A 15,078-nucleotide genomic window follows, 5' to 3' on the forward strand; every position below is an offset into this window, starting at 1 on the left:
CACTAAGGTAACCAAGTTTTTGAATTCTAAAGATAGCTATGAGGTTGAAGAATTAGATATAAATGATAGGACATCAACCATACTTGAAGTGGAGAAAATCATCACAAAGAAAAGCCTCATTCTTTAGTTGGAGGTAAAATACAACAACGTTAATGTCATATTTCAAATAATTTTCAATAGGTTAGAACCCTTGACCAGCAAGGGTTTGCCCTTTATGCTTGTGATAAATGACAAGTTAATGCCCATTGAAGATTATGTTCGAAAGCTTACCAATGCAGCTTCAGTTTCAAAAATAAGAGGTGCAACAACACCAAGGGTTGTGCTGAATGTACTCAAAAATTCCTTTTTCATTCTAAATGAAATCAAACATATATTTCCAGTAAAACCTACTTTTACTAAGTATATGGAAATGGATGAAGTTTACCGAAGAGTAAGTAAGTTATATATCCCAGATAAGAAACACTGGGAAAAGTTAACTAATTTACTTGACTGAAAAGAGGATCAAACAATCTTCAGTGTTTCCAGGAACAGATCATCAATAGCTCAATAGTTTTCAACTTTTCCAGGAACAGTCACCAATAGCTCAACACCAAAATAGTGACAGATCGACTATTAGTTTATACCCATGATTTTGTGTTGATCTATTTTTGTAAATTTATTTAAGGTGTTTTCTCATCTCTAAGACTGTATAAATAACTCCCTTCCACGTGTTATTATAGGTTTCACCCTTGAAAGAAACATTTGTAAGCATTAAATGTACTTGGCTCTTTCTAAATCATTAATACAAAGGCAAAGGATTCTGAGTTTTGATTCATACAGTTTTATGTTCCCTGTAAGTTTTCCAATTTTCATTCATTATGTTATTTCTTCATATTTTGAAGTTTTACAGAGATAAACAAGTAGGAATAATTTTTTTTCAATTTACTCCTATAAGCTTCTGAAGTGATCATCTTTAAAGAAAATGAATTATATAAATAGTTTGTCTAATTAATTCCCTCTAAATCATAAAATCATCAGCATCTTTTGTAATCTTAGGCATATTATGTTAAACTTTCTGAACATTGTTTGAAGATTTTATTACTTATGATTACTTAATTTTCTATTTGAAACTTGTAATAGTCACATCATCTTTCAGTTTTTGCTTATCATTAAACAAGGTATATCACTGTGTGGATTTTCACAGTAGCCCTTTGTTTAAATATTAATAATATTCAAAAGGTTAGGTATGATTGTTTTATATCTGTTTCATACATTGGTCCTCCAAAATAAAACAAAACCCCCCAAAACAAATATCTTAGATGCCTTGGCATGATAGCTGACCACTATCATCTCAGAGATACAACAATATGCTACTTTGTGCTAGCTACAGTTAATCTGAACAGTCTGCCTTCGATCCCATGAATATCCTTGAGGGTATTCCAGCCACAACCACCTGTGCATTAATCCATATAGTAGAATTAGCGACTCCACTATGGACTATACTTAGTTCTCGGTTTTCTCCTTCCATGTTCCCATATATCTCGTTATTTGCAAGCCCTCCTATTCTTCTTGGTTATCTTTCTAACCACTCAGGACTATTCATAACCTTCTATGCTATGATCAACCTTTGATTTGACCCTGAAAGACTCTTTTTACAGCTTCTGACCCCCTAATGCACCCGAATAGTGCAAACCAATGAGTTAAAATGCTCTGTTGTCTTGTAGACATACCGCTAGTCCTACTATTAATGCTTTGTAGCCTCTCCTGAAGTGCGTTAGCCAACCAATATCTTGATCAATAACCTCTTCTATGAATTCCTGGGTTGGGGAAGCTTCCTATATTCTACAGTTATGAGCTATGTTGGATTGCATGTTTCTTGAGCATTCTTTATTTTTAGGAAAATAACTTAACTTATGTTTTTCAAGAAAAGAAAAGAAAAAATTGTTTAAAGTTTTTTTTTGTTTTAGTTGGTTATATTCTGCATCTATATATTGAGTTAGTTGTTAGAGATAGTTACATGTCTACAAGTTCTCCTTCTATTTACTGCGTTGGATGCATGGTGCTAATTGATGTATAAATTATTCTCTCCTTGTAGAAATAATTCATTCATCGAATTGAAATTGAAAAACATTTTCTGCATAGTTTGTGTCAAAGTCTCACAAAACTCCATACATCAACACCCCTTCCAAACACATTAATAAAGTACCTCAAAAATCTATATCGTAATAAAAGAAATTAGAAACTATTTTTTGAGTATACACACATATTATTCTAGGCTACGATCTTGGGCTAGGAATTTGTGAGTTAACTCCCCAAGATCGTAAAAATGAGACTAGTGTCATTAAAGAGGGAATGTCCTGCTACACTCATACTATTTGGTACAACTCCAGTCAAAGAGGAGTTAAATGTGAGACAACAATGGAATGTGAGAGAAGGTAGCCCACCTTCGATTTCATCTCAATTCTGTATTCTATGTATTGCGGATCCCTTCAAGGATATCAGAGATGATTCGGGGACTCAGGTATCCTGTCCACACAACGTATTGTCTACAAGCATGTGCCCCCAAGTAGTGTCTGTGATTTGAGGTAATGTTAGGTCCCTATACTACTAGTGTAACCCCTTATTGTTATTATTACAACCCCCTTATTATATTGTTGTTCCCATGTAGTCCCCATATTATTATTATTGTGCCCCATAGAAGCCCACTATTGTTATTATTGTGCCCTTACATTATTATTGTCATGTCGGCTCTGATTATATTATGACCCCTTAGACTCCTATATATAGAAATGAGGTCTTGTCATTTGAATCATCCAAGAATTGTTCATATTTGTAATGTAAAGGAGGTTGCACACTCGAAGAGGCTTATTTATAAGGCACTTATCTATGTTTTGTATCTTTTTTGTGAGATCGTTTCATAACATTTGGTATCAGAGCTTTGGATTCTAGGGTTTTGCTACTCCAAACAGGTCATAGTTGAATGTTCGCTATAGCTTTCTTTCTGTGAAGTTTCAGAAGCGAAAAAAAAAAAAACCCATTTGATAAGAAATCATGCTGAAAGTCGAGTCCGAATTTTGGATCTTGTCTCACCACATTTTTAGAGATATGATCTGAGGAAGTTAGGGTTTTTGCAATCTCCAGAATTTCATCTAAAATAGGTCATCGTGGAATTTTCGCTATAATGTTTTCACTACGAAGTTTCAGAATATAAAAAAAAACCCATTTTAGAAGAAGTTAGTCTAAACCTCAGGTTCGAATTTAAGATCTTGGCTCACTATATTTCAGATATATGATCTAAGAAATTTAGAGTTTTTGCAGACTCCTGAATTACATCCTAAACAGGTGATCTTGGGAAAATCATCATAACTTTTTCTCTGAGCATCAGATTGAAATTTTATAAGAAGTTGCAAAAAGAGGATGGACTATATTTTGTTTGGGTATAATTTTCATAACCTAAGGTTTAAACAGTGAGACGTGGCACATCGTACACATTCACTCTACTGAACTAGTCTATAATTAGGTCATTGCGAGAGATTGGGAATAAATATTTCTTGTTATTATTGTGCCCTTACATTATTATTGTCGTGTCCGCTTTGATTATATTATGACCCCTTAGACTCCTATATATAGAACGGAGGTCTTGTCATTTGTATCATCCAAGAATTGTTCATTTGTGTAATGTAAAGGAGGTTGCCCCCTCAAAGAGGATTATTTCTAAGGTGTTTATCTATCTTTTCTATCTTTTTTGTGAGCTAGTTTCATAACAGGCAACCATAGTGGCTAGCATTCTTTAGGGATGAACATAAGGTAACTAGGGCGGGCTGCCTTGGTACCTAAAACAAATGAACTTACTCTGTCTTCTATTTTTTGAAGGGTGCTCATCTTCACGAGAGTACTTGGCCCCTTAATCCGAGGTTTAGGTGAAGATCAAGAGTAATCGTAACTGTACATTTGGCTAGCTCTCTCTTTTAGCCATTGTGATACTGGGTTTCATCTCCAAAAAATGGTGATTATGAGATAGAGTCATATCCCCTTACTACTTTTTCATTGAATTTTAGAGTATTTTTTATTTTTTAGGTGTTCATTTGTTATCACTGAGACTATAATCAATATCACTATAAAATTTTTGATAAAATATATTGGTCACCATGGCTACATACGACCCTCATCATCAATTTTTGTGACTTCAAGGTCTTCCTCCACTCACAACAGAGGATCTGCCGAGCCTTAGTGATCCAGATTGCCCCTCTTCAGGTAATCACTCTCCAGTATCTAACACCGAATCAAACAATACATCCCAAGACACTATACTGGCAAAGGAATTTTTCACTAAAGGATTTGTACCTCCTTAGAATCCTCCCCTCATTGACCCCTTAGGACCAATATTGATTCAGGTAGCACCTATACCATGTCTTCCACTGTACCTAAATGCACCATTGCCTCAACAACTAATAGGTCGTGGGCTTTTGTGGAAAATTTTGGTCCACCCTCACTTCCCTAGTCAATAGTTAGTAATACACAACTGATTGGTTACCCTACTATGCAAACTATGCCAAGTCCGAGAAACTTAGTCAGCCCCACTATGAGCGGAACTAAGTATATATTAGTTTTTGCCCCTTTTGTGTCTTCTCTTGGACCTTCAATTGTCGCTCTAAGTAGCGTTGTTAGCACGGGACCCTTCAGTAACCACTTTAGTTGGAATCCTCTATGTTCAAACCCCCAGGCTTGAATGCTAGGGGGAAATGTTCCCAACAAGCATGTTGGGAATGTGATGCCCCAAAGGATAGTTTTGGGGCTAAAATCCCATGTCATGGTAAAATTTTGTAATAAACTTGTAAAGACTCTGCATTTTCTAGTCACAGAGCACAAAGGTGTCCACCCTTAGTTTTGTAAAGTAAAGTCGGTTGTAAAAGACCTACCCATGGTCCGTGGATTATAGGGTTGTATAAAAAGACACATCATGTAAGAGAGTGATAGATCTTGAGTAAGAAGTCTAATTTTTGGGTCATAGCATAGGTAGAGGCTTTGCAACTGAGTGCATAGAGGCCTAGGGTAGAAGCCCATAGCTGAGTGCGCGAACCCCTGTAGCTGTGTGCATAGGGTGGATAGAGTCTGTAATCACTTGGAAGATATCAATAAATAGAAGTATTCTACAAATACCATGTCTTTGTTCCTATTAATGCATCTTGCCATGTTATGTATGAATTTCGTTTATAATGCTTATGTGATGCATGAATGTGTGTAATTATGTTGGTTAACTTAACACAAATAAGGATATATGTTTACATGGTACTAACCATGAATGTCTAATAAGATAAGTAAGATTCTTAAGATAACTTGACAATCTAAGCAATACGCTGCCTTAGCAGTGCAAAAGTATCTGAACTGAGGGTTAGGGCTATGTGAATGTCAGTCGTACCCTTTCGCAGCGGAATTTAAGGGAGGAATAAGGGGTTAGGTAGACAGAGCCCTAGAACTAAGTGACTTGCGAAGGTAAGAATAGAGGGAATAAAATGACATCACGACCATCTCAGGGTGCGGAAACTTAGTTCCAGCATCCCCCCATACTGCTTCAGGTGAGACTTCGGTCTGCGCTCCATCGGCTAATGCCAAAAGGGCCAGTAGTGTATGGATTTGTTTGGCTAATTAATGTTAAATCTGGGTTAGACACCATCAAGCCAAAAAATGGTTCCGTTGCGGGGACCGGAATATGCATAAGATGTATGTGATGTCGTATCACTGGAATCCAACTAAGAAAGAGATTAGAGACTACTTAGATAGAAAGATCCACGAATTTGCAGCACAAGAGAACATAAAGCTACAACTAAAAGAGGAACAATGGCTAGATAGGTACCTATATACAGAGATCAATGAGATCTTTTTTTTCTCCTTTCTCGTTGACCTATACGAGTGGATCACGAAGCTAGCAGATAGCCAAGGAAGGTGGAAACTTGACGGTCCTATTGTGTGGACCCCGGAGTTTGTACAGAGATTGGAAGCATTTGAGGGTAAGATCACCCGTGATGTCAATCATTTGTAACTGAATTTGCGGTCGATACCTCAGTCAACTGCAGTGAGGTAGAGTGGTGCTTTTTCAAGGGACCACGACGTAAGTACATGAAATATTTTAATACCTAGATTAAAATGTTATTGTGTGAAAAATGTTTTATGTAGCTACCTTGATGTTTGGAGCTATGCAAAGTGGAAAAACTTATAGGAGTGAAGGAAGAAAGGGTCCCGAATATAGCCCATTGATTTCACCTCCGCGAGGTGATGAAGAGGGCATATTGCAGGTTTCTCTGTGAAGTGCTATTCAGTTAATAACATAAGGATTCCCATGAATACCACCTCTACCCACACCACCTCCAACTTCACCACCATCTCCTGTGACTTCACTTGTACCACCTTCACCTCCACCGTAGTTCAGTATGGAAAATTTAGTATAGATCCCTTTGTGCAAAGGCTTAGGGAATGAGTACCCAGACCAATTCTAGTTCATTATAAATGCTCTATGGGAACATCAAGGTGTTATAGATGATAACATGAAGAAAGAGACATTGGTTAGTGCTATGCAGGATCGCGCGCTAACTTGGTACATCAAGTACTCTAATGATAACTTGAATGCTACAGTGGCGAACATCGAGACTGCGCTGAACAAAGAATTCAGTAGGCATAAATCTGAAGCACAGTATATTGTGGGGTTCAAGAAAATCGCAACGCAACCAAGAGAGACACCTTGGGAACTAGATCAGAGATTGAAGTGTAAGATCCATGAAGCTAATATGAATTTAACAGACGAACAACATCGTGAATGGTTTTTGGCTTTGCTACTGCCACACTTAATGGTTGCACTGTCACAACAGAAGATAACGACTCAGGTAGAGGCCTTGGATATTCCAATGAGACTGCATGAAACCCCGATGCAGGATCCAAATATGCGGATTAAATAGATCCATCTATAGTTGAAAAATATTTTCCTTGAGATGCAAAGTTTGAAGCAGGATAAAACAGTCTGACCAGAGGTGCGTGAAGAGGTATGGTGTCTACAATGCAAGAGTCAGGGGCATGACAAAGACCATTGTCCGATATTTTTGAACTATATTGCAGGAGGAGGACCAGTGCCTTTGAGGCCAGAAGCTCAAGTAGAACCAAGCATGGGCCTGCATTGTGGTGCACTATTTGTCAGGTAGCAGGAAAACATGCCACGGATAACTGTCATTTGTTGCGGAAGTTTGTACAGGCACCACAACAACTATTCTGCAAATTTTGTAGGTTGGTAGGGCATGATGAGAACAATTATAGAAGTTATGAGTTAATGATGGATAGAACACCCGCCTATAGGGTTCATGAAGAAATGTGGCCCCCTAGCCAGAGTGCAAGGATGACATAGGCAGGCTTTTAGGGGCACGGATGAGGCTGAGGTGAAGGAGGACCTGGCAGAGGTCGGGGTTATTTGATCTGCTACAATTGTGGAGGACAAAGACACTATGCCTGCGATTGCACTAACCCTACACATCCGTTGTGCAAGTATTACACTGTTTGATCATGAAATGGAAGACTCTCCTACACTGATACCTAGGATACATCGAAGAGGGGCACTACCACCTCTTCCAACTCAAAACATGTATATTATGAGGTCTGAGCCACATGAAGAGGATCTGAACATGAATATAGTGCTCCGAAGTGGAACCACGATAGGAGATGACAAGGGGAAACAACCTGAAGATAGTACATGGGTGTGCAAAGCTCTGTCGAAGGAGGCTGAATTTGATTTAGAGTGTGGATGAGAAACCTTCATGGAAGCAAAGAAGAGCTTCACTGAGGCCTCCACCTTAGGGAGCAAGGATAAGCCTAATCAGGAGATGGATCCTTCTATGCTTACAACCTTCTTGGAGACCTGCATGAAGCTACTACACGATAGCAAGGCTATGAAGGGGCTGTAGGAGCTCATAAATAGATGTGCCAAAAACACTCTGACTAAGCCGTGCGTAGTACAAAAGATTGGTAAGAATAAAACAAGGATGGTATAGGAGATGAGACTGACCACACATATAGGAGAGTATGAGATGGATCAGGTTATCTTGCACCTAGGGTCAAATGCGAATGTCCTACTGAGATAGACTTGGGAACGAATGGGGAGACCTACACTGCAGTGGTTTCTGATTTAGCTAAGGATGGTGAATTAGTAGAAGATCATCCCCATGGGGCGGCTGCAGGGGGTGACTATAGATATTGAAGGTGCGAGCACTCTGGCTAACTTTGAAGTGATAGAAATTGTGGATGACAACAACCCATATCCTACGCTCCTAGGAATTGATTGGGCTACTGATATGAATGGGGTAATCAATCTAAAGAAACGAAAGATGATATTTGAGAAGAAATCGCTCCGTGTAATAGTACCCCTAGATCTTGCTGAGGGATCACGCTATACAGAACCAATCCATGATTATGACAGCAATGACGATCTAGACTGTATCTATAAGATAACAACCTAATACCAAGACTGGGTGAATCCAACAGTAGATGGATGAATTACGTGGGATTGTGAGAGTTCCTGTACCTCAGACTCTGATGAAGAATTAGAGTGCTAGCAGAATCAATTACATGAACTAACTACACTGAGTTGTAACATGATGACCCGGTTGCTGAGCTGTGTATTGTTGGAGGTAAGGACTGTTCCCACTTATGATGACTTGAATGATGTAGATATCTTTCTGGATGCATTTGAGAGGGAGGTACCAAAAAAACATCGCTTCTAGGCATTGGAATCGACACTGCATACTACGCCCGCAAGGTGGTGGGGTACACACAAGGGAAGATTTGATGATTGGCACGAATGTAGGGAGATGATGAGAACACTCTTTGGGAAGCCGAAGGTATGAATGACAGACAAGTATGATGGGCAGGATGATCCACACACGCTCTTGGCCAAATGGGCCCAACCTTATGGAAAAAAGCCCTAGCCTGAATGGGTGCACTTGTTCTGTCACACCCTGGATGTCGTTCCAATGAATTGTTCTGTAGAAACAGAGCTTCACCATGGTACAAGTGAATGGGATATTCTGCGCAATGGATTCATAATGACATTTAGTTTTGAAGACAGTTTTGACTGTATTGATGAGGTGCTACAAGTGGTGAAAGAAACAATCTTTAGGATACCGCAGGATCCTTTAGACCTGATTCAGCCTAAGTGGGCTACTCAGCTGAGTCACACGCAAGAGTGCTATAATGTAACCACTAAAGAAGGGGATGAGGATCCATGAAAGATTAACATCCCAAAAACAGAGGGTCATCGTGAGGTTGAAGGTCTACAGGTTGAGAATCCTGATATAACTGCGTCGCTGAAAACGAAATAGGTAAACATTGGTACGGAGGCAGATCCTAAATTCACTAATATTGGAGATTACTGGGATGACGTGATGCTAGATCAGGTCATTGAATTTATTCATGAATACCAAGATTTATTCCCTACCAAGTTTACAGATCTAAAAGGGATAATTGGGGACCTAGGTGTTATGAAGATCACGTTGAAGCTCGACGCGGAGCCGGTTAAGAAAAGGCCTTACCGTCTCAATCCGAGGTATAAGGAAAAGTTCAGCTTAGAGCTAGACAAGATGCTTGCGGCATGCATTATTGAGCCTATGGAAAAATCTGACTAGCTAAGCCCATTGGTGGTACAAGAGGAAGCAGAACGATGAAATAAGGATATGCATTGATCTCAGAAAGCTAAATGACACTTGTGTACATGATCCTTTCTCAACTTCGTTCACTAACGAAGTGTTGGACAATGTAGGTGGCCAGGAAGCATATTCCTTCATTGATGGGTTCTCTAAGTACCACCAGATAAAAATCGCGCTAGAGGATTGGAGCAAGACAACCTCCACGATAGAGTGGGGTTATTTTCGGTACACTATGATGTCATTTGGATTGAAGAATGCACCTACGACCTTCTCGCGTGTAGTCATTACTACGTTCAAGGAATTTATTCATAAGTTCCTGGAGGTATACTTTGATGACTGGACTATGTTTGGGCTGGTAAAATGCCATGTAAAAAGCTTTCACCTGATTTTAGATACCTGTCAAAGATACTAGATCACGCTCAATCTAAGGAAGTGCTTGTTTTGTGTTCCCTTTGGGACCCTGTTGGGGCATGTGGTTTTCAGATAGGGACTGGTGGTAGAACTCATGAATATTGCGATGATATTGAACTTGGAGGCACCAAGGAGTGTGAAATAGCTACACGCTACCCTGGGACATACTGGATAGTACAAAAATTTTATCAAAGGCTATGCCCAAATCACTGCGCTTATGGAAAATTTGTTGAAGAAGGATGTCACATTCTGCTAGAATGAGGATTCTAACGAGAGCTTGGAGGTATTGAAAGAAAGGATGGTCACCGCACCAATTTCAATCTTCCTGTATTGGAAGAAGGAGTTTCATGTACATGTCGACGCATCATGTATAACGCTAGGAGCAGTACTGACACAGGCTGGTGGAGAAGACTTAGACCATCCTATAGCATTCACAAGTAGAAGGTTGTCCAAGGCAGAAAAGAACTATTCCACCACCGATAATGAAGGGTTAGCTATGGAATACATGATCCAGAAGTTTAGGCACTACTTGCTGGGAGGCAATTTTAATATGTATACAGATCACTCTGTGTTGAAGTACCTGGTCAATAAGCCTGTGTTGGGGGGCAGAATCTACAGATGGCTATTACGGTTCCAGGAATATGATTTTGAAGTTATTGTGAAGCCTGGATGACTGAACGCGGGACTATACCATCTGTCACGCATCGAAATAGGGGAATGACCCATTAATTTGGAGGAGGGATTGCTTGACACACATCTATTTGTAGTGTGCATCGCGAATGGTCATTTTAAGGATATAATACACTTCCTAACGACATGAACTGTCTTAGAAGGATACACTGTCCAGCAAATGGAGTTAGTGGTGTGTGCGATAGATTTTTCTATCATTACTGGGCATCTGTACAAAATGGGGTTTGATGAGATATTGTGAAAATATGTACCTGAGTTTGAGAGGAGAAGAATCCTCGTGGATGCTCATTGGGGCACCATGGGAGGACATTATGATGGTAGAGCAACCATGCAGAAGATTCTATGTGTGGAGCTATGGTGGCCAACCCTCCATGAGGACTCAAAATCATATTGCAAGGCATGTGATGTGTCTCAAAGAACTAGCAGACCATCGTGGAGGGACGAAATTCCTTTGAATCTGTAGATGACGTTGCAACCTTTTGAGAAATGGGAGATAGATTTTGTGGGACCCATTTAGCCGCAAGGAAATATGGGAGTGAGGTACATTATCACCACGACAGAGTATTTAACTTGATGGACAGAAACATAGCCTATGAAGGATTGCATAGGCGTGACTGCTGCAAAGTTCCTCTTTGAGCATGTACTGACGTGATTTGGCTATCCAAAGATCTTGATGAGTGATCGTGGTACACACTTTCTGAATGAGACGATCAACGTGCTAACGGAGGAATTTCAGGTATATCACCAGAGGAGCATGCCTTATCACCCGCACGCTAATGAGACAGTGGAAGCATTCAATAAAGTGTTGGAGAATGTGCTAACCAAGGTTTTCAATGCTCAATGAAGTGATTGGGACCTATGCATACCTGCAGTACTATGGGCTTATCGGATGACATGGAAGAAGTTGACTGGACAAACTCCCTTTAGTCTATGGCGTTGAAGTGGTAAAGCCTATGGAATACATTGTGCCTAGTCTGTGCATAACAGCGCTCACAGGTATGACAAGTTGCGGAGCCCTGGAGGAAAGGCTTGCACAACTAGATGAGCTTGAGGAAGAGATATTTCTAATGGGATTCTGCCAATAGGTCAAAAAGCAGTGCTAAAAACAATGGCATGATGGACACATTAAGCTACACACCTTTAAGGTAAATGACCTAGTTTTGTTATATGATAGTAAGTTTGATCAATTTCCAAGAAAGTTTAGGATGCACTGGTTAAGGCGCTATGTCATTAAGGAGATTACCGATGGAGGAGCATATAGCTAGTCAAATTGAATGGAGATCCGTTCCCAGGAAAGGTGAATGGTAGTCGATTTAAGCAATACACCACGGTCTGGCCATGTGACTAGATGAAGGTAGCATTGTCTTAGCACTCCAGGCAGCTGAAAGGATGCACCGGACTATAAACTACACTGCTCGAGTTGGGGAGTTGCGCAATTGGAGGATTGTACAAAACAAGGAAGGGTCATAGGGTTCGCGATAGTGTGAAGGGAGTTGCGCTACCCTGGGAGAAATCGCGTAGGTCGGCCAGAAAGTGACCATTAAAGTCACTGTTCATGATTTGACGGTTGAAATGTGGCCAAATGGAGCGGGTGGTTGACATTTAAGACGAAGTTTATGGCCAAGATATTTGAAAATTTGCAACCAATCTGGCATTAATGGATCAAATTTGGGGGGAATGATCGGATTTGAATTCAAAATGCCCTATAAATTACAAGTGGTTGTCTAGCAAAAAACACTTGGCATTTTGAGAATTGAATTGTTGAGATTTCAGGCACTCATGAACCGAGAATTCTTCGAAGCTTTGAAAGAGACTCTAGCATTCGAAAACTTACCCAAGACCTTGTGGGTACTGTTGGAGAGTGTTACGTCGACACCCACAAAAACTATAAATATCGCAAAAATAGTAGAGGAGTCGGTGTTGGAAGTTGAGATGGAGGAAAAAATAGTTGCTCCATAGGTCGCTAAAGTTCTAGTTGAAGTCCCTAAATCGCCAAGGATGCCGAGACCAAAGACAACCCCCACCAAGGAGACCACAAAGGATAAAAAGGGCAAGCAGCCTGTTATACCAGTGCACTCATCGCCAAGGACAAACCCATCGAAGCCCACCACATAGGAGAAGGGAAAGGCTATAAATTTGAAGTTGGAGGAGGAAGACATTGAAGAAATCCCGGTGGACAATGAGGATGTGGGAATCAAAGTAGAGGAGGTTAAAACCCAGGGTACAGACCCTATTACTTGTTTTCCAGAGTATGTCGCTCCATGAAAGCCCAAGACCAAGGTGCCAAAGGACATCGATGAGAGTAAGACTTGCCTACAAACCCCTCTGTTACTGGACGAAATTGTTTTCGACGGACTGTGCTTGGCATGAGTGCTGCTGCTGAAACTTGAAGACTGGGACATGGCTAATCACGAGAAGTTCCCACACCTAGTGATTGAGCAGTTGATGCATTATACCATTGATACCAATACCATAATGAATGCATTGGAGCCATGGAGGTGGCTCAAGGGAGTAGAGAAGGTAGGGTTTCTCAACCTGCTCTAGGTGTCGCACTACAACCGCACTCGTGTGATAGTTTTGGTCATCGAGTAGCTACTTTGCTTAGTGCACGATGGGTGTCTGTGGCTAGAGGAGCTGATACCCATCACAGATAGATTGATTCATAGGATAACGTGATTTTCGTATACAGGCGAGAATTCGGCCACAATATTTGGCGGAAAAGGTGGCGAATGGGCTCTCATGGAGTCTATGAAGGAAAAATTTAAGTTGGTGAAGAAGCCACGCGAATATGCTATATCTAGCAGCTGCTACCCTACCATGAAGGTAGCCACACAGATCCTAGTAGGGAAAGTGATGAGGAAGTGTTGCACTGATGAGGTGTTAGCGCCTGTCATCACGCTAGGAGCATAGTGCGCTGAAGGAGTCCAGTTCAACTGGTCGGACAACCTTCACGGAGAGTTCTTGGCAAACTGACGTGAAGCACAGGAGCTCAGCAAGACATTCCACTATGCGTGGCTCTTGGTGTCAATTGTACTGGTAGCATGGGAGCTGCTAGAGGACAACCATTTACTTCGGTCGTGCTAGACCTCCCAGAAGTAGTGAAGTATGCTTCGCTGTGGGTGACCAAGGACATGCAGTGAGTCAGGGACAACAAGATCTTTTGTATCTTGATGGAGATGAACATCCAGATGGCCATCAATCAAAAATTGTGATTGTCACCTACGATGTATGCCAACCTATAGGGCTATGCCAAATTTAAAGCAGACTTCCATTGAGTATCCATCAGGGCGCGGAAGGACCCTGTGCAGAAATGGTATGACTTGCCTTATTTGGCAACAGATGATGCCATTGATGTGGTGCTTGATTAATGGTTGGTAGAGTGGCGCACTACCACAGACTTGGCAGTGGGCGGGATCAAGTCCGCCCCGTAGAAGAAAAAGGAGGAGGCCAAGCTTAAGATTATGTAGCTGGCCGAAAAGAGGAAAAAGGAGGTTGTTGATCAGACCTAGGCAAAGCGTGAGGCCACGCAGCAGATAGGGAAGCAGACAGGTGGAATAGAGCGAGGCTCTGACAAAGGCGCGAGGTTGCCTACACCTAAGACATAAGAGGAAACAAAACAACACGACACGCACCCTCAGGAGACGTCTGCCCACATCAAGCACCCAAAAGAGTTGGAGAAGGGAGGGCCTAGAAAGAAATCAAAGTCAACCAAGACATCACTAGACCCTATCACAATAATAGAGGTTGACTTGTAGGATATCGTTGAAGTAGCGTGGGATGTCACCGTGGAGGCCCTACAACAATTTGAGCAGTAGCAAGAGATCATCCTAGGGGGTATCCAGATATGGTTGCAAGAGTTGCAGAACCATGTGTCGCAGGCTGGCATGGTGTCTACCAGCCTGGCTATCAACACTTCAGAATCTGCTGATATGATGCGCACAAATACCTCTAGTGCGATAGTGCTGTTTGATGGAGCACTGATCACAGAGAATGAGGCTGACAGGCCCACTATCCGTGACCTAAAGGGAGTAGGGTTTAACCTAGCAGTGCTCCCGCAAGAAGCGCTCCACCTCTTACAGGATGGAGTGATTGTAGAGCTGAGGGCCCATGAGCACCATGCCCTCTAGGTGATCAGCGAACAATGGATAAAAAACGAGAAGATGGCACAATAGAGAAATGTTTCCATCGTTGATGAGATTGAGGTGACCAATAAGAGAAAGCGCAATATGCAGATCATTGAGGAGGCATGCCAAATGTTCCCAGAGTTGGCCATTCAAGAGGAGGAGCCAGTCGAGGTCCGCTTCCACAAGCTAGCCAC

Source organism: Pinus tabuliformis, chromosome 1_2, assembly GCF_031772625.1.
Source record: "Pinus tabuliformis cultivar Carrire ecotype Pingquan chromosome 1_2, CPIR1, whole genome shotgun sequence".
Taxonomy (NCBI): Eukaryota; Viridiplantae; Streptophyta; class Pinopsida; order Pinales; family Pinaceae; genus Pinus; species Pinus tabuliformis.